This window comes from Taudactylus pleione, unplaced genomic scaffold, assembly GCF_031769625.1.
Source record: "Taudactylus pleione unplaced genomic scaffold, aTauple2 ptg000172l, whole genome shotgun sequence".
NCBI lineage: Eukaryota > Metazoa > Chordata > Amphibia > Anura > Myobatrachidae > Taudactylus > Taudactylus pleione.
In genome coordinates this window covers 10820893-10823805 of record NW_028284574.1, presented here as the reverse complement: position 1 = coordinate 10823805, position 2913 = coordinate 10820893, and positions in this window count along the sequence as shown.

The following is a 2913-nucleotide window of genomic DNA, read 5'->3' as shown; positions in this document are numbered from 1 at the left end:
AACGTGTATAAGGGGCTCTACTGTGGCGAAACATGTATAAGCTGTTCTACTGTGGCGTAATTTGTATAATGGGCTCTACTGTGTGGATTCACATGTATAAGGGGTACTACTGTGTGGAATGATGTGTAAGAGGCATTACTGTGTGTCATAATGTGTTATAAAGGGCGTTACTTAGTGTGGCATTATATGTAAGGGGCATTACTGTGTCATGAAATCCACACCTACTTTTTAGAACAACACCCTCTTTTGGTTTTTATTTATTTATTTATTTTTTGAGGGGGGGGGGTGCCAAATTACTGCCATGCTCCGGGTGACAAAAATCCTTGTTTCAACCCTGCGGGGAGTCTGCAGCCCCAGGGTTATCGTGGTGGAATGTAGCGGCAGCCTGGAATGGTGATCCTCTCAGTGGGCATTATTGGGAACACAGTTTACCTGAATGTAGGAGTCCTAGAAAAGCTTTCAAGGTACAGCAGCAGAGAGTGATGACAGAGTTATTTCCATGATATAGGGTCTCTGAGACATGAAGGAGGGAATGATGGCCATGGTGTAATGGGCCACTGCTATAAGGGTCCAGGGCTCCTCCATTGGCTTCCTGTAAAGAAGGGTCCAGGGCAATGGAGGTGGAGGTGGCAGGGGATTGTTGTCATGGAGTGGATAGATGGGAGACTCGCGCCTGCTCTTTACACTATAGTCAGGTGTATCTGACGCCCACAGGAAGCCCCCACACTCATATTCTCAGGACCCATCACCCTGACATCAGGAGAGATTATAAAGTGTACAGGACCTGTGTTTCTATTCTACACCATAAAATAGCGACCTTTAGCTGTCCTAACGTTATAAGTCCCAGCATGGCATGCTGCCATTTGTTGTCCCATAAGCCTGTCAGCTTGCTGCAGCCTTTGGCCAATGTTGGTGAAAAAATTTTGTGAGCTGTGAGGTGGTCTAAATTGACTGGAAATGACTGGAAATTAATGTTATTGGGGGTTAATAATACTGTAGGTAAAAAAACAGACCCAAATTGCATGATTTTAGCTGTTTTTAGCATTTTTAAAAAAACATAAATATAGATTCAAATCCAAAACCAAAACATGATGATGAATTAGAATCAAAACCAAAACACGGGGGTCCGTACACATCTCTAATAACAACTATGTAAATATCTCAGGCAATGTACAAGGTGTAAAGACAGCAGCTTGTAGACTTTGGTTTATTTCTGTGTCTACTGTTTGGTTGTAGAAATAATGAACTTCTGCAAGTGCTGCCTCCCAGTTTGGCAACTGCTGCCCTAGGTGGACTGTGGAAATATTTACTGTATTGTACAGTCTTAAAAGGGTTTATTTCTTTTGATTATTTTTTTTTTAAATGTAAATGGGCCATATGCATAACTTGACATAAATATATAGTTTAAATTATGTAAATCAAAACAGATGTCCATATTAATATCACTGAATACTATTCAATAATATCTATCATAGTCATGTACTCTCCATTCTAAAATTATTGTAATAAAATAATTTATCCTAAAAATAACTATTTTCACAAGGGTAAAGACAAAAGAAACAGGATGGACATTGAACAAACAGCATATGTTTGTGACCAGACCTTAGACCACTATAGTCCACCTATGGACCTCTTGTTAAACTTCTCAGCTCTCTATAGGATTCTACTGTACATTATGGGGCTGATTCAATTCAGACTGATGGCCATGATGTGCTTTTCTGGAATGGTTCTTCCCATAACGCTCCTCAGAAAAACTTCCAATGTTCAGGGTTACCACTATGGGCATTTAATAATGGGGAATACATTGTAAATACAGTATAGCCCTAAGATGTTGTACAACTAATACATTTAAGGATAAACTATTAATCTATCGATCTGCAGCAGTATGTCATAACTGGCCTGCTAGGTGTGAGGTACATATGTATGAATAATATGCTATCTTTTAGGTTGGAGAGCATGATCTTGCACTGAAACTGCTTCATCTATCATACTATACCTTAATTAAATTATATGCTATACATTAGTTGTATACATTGGATAGTTTATTTATTGATTACCTGTGTCCTCACATAGTCCATAGGCAATGAAAGGGTACAGCAGGTATAATGTCTTGAAATATGCCATGGCCGGAAATAGCTTATTATAAGGTACTATACTATCACACCCTGACTGTCACTAACTGTGACTAACTGTCACTATCCCCTACGTCTGCATGTCACGTATCAGTGCCTGGAGGGGATGTAGGCAGCATGTCTCCAATTACAATGTAGACAGCAGAATGTCAAAGTTTATCATGTCAACATGGTTAGTATGTCGTCATTCAACATGATGACACCTGCAACATGTTGACACAATTAAAATGTTGATAACAGAAACGCTAGGGTTAGCATTAGGGTTTAAATTAGGTGTCAACATTTTGAACATGTAAACTTTGTTATGTTCATGTTGCAATTGCAAGTGGACATTGTGCCCTGGCAGTATGCACCTCTCACCACTGGCACTGCAGTAGTATGCACCTCTCTCCCCTGGCACTGTAGTAGTATGCACCTCTCTCCCCTGGCACTGCAGTAGTATGCACCTCTCTTCCCTGGCACTGCAGTAGTATGCACCTCTCTCCCCTGGCACTGCAGTAGTATGCACTTCTCTCCCCTGGCACTGTAGTAGTATGCACCTCTCACTACTGGCACTGCAGCAGTATGCACCTCAAACCCATGGCACTGCAGCAGTATGCACCTCTCACCACTGTCACTGCAGTCGTATGTACCCAAGCCCGCTGAGAGCCGCGGCGGGCCCTGGTAATAGGGGGCATGGCCTAATCACGGGAGGCATGGCCACGCCCCCTTCCCGGCAAAAAAAAAAGTTTTGCAGCGCCGCTTCGCGCTGGGGAGGGGGGCGCTCTAAGCCCCCTCAGCC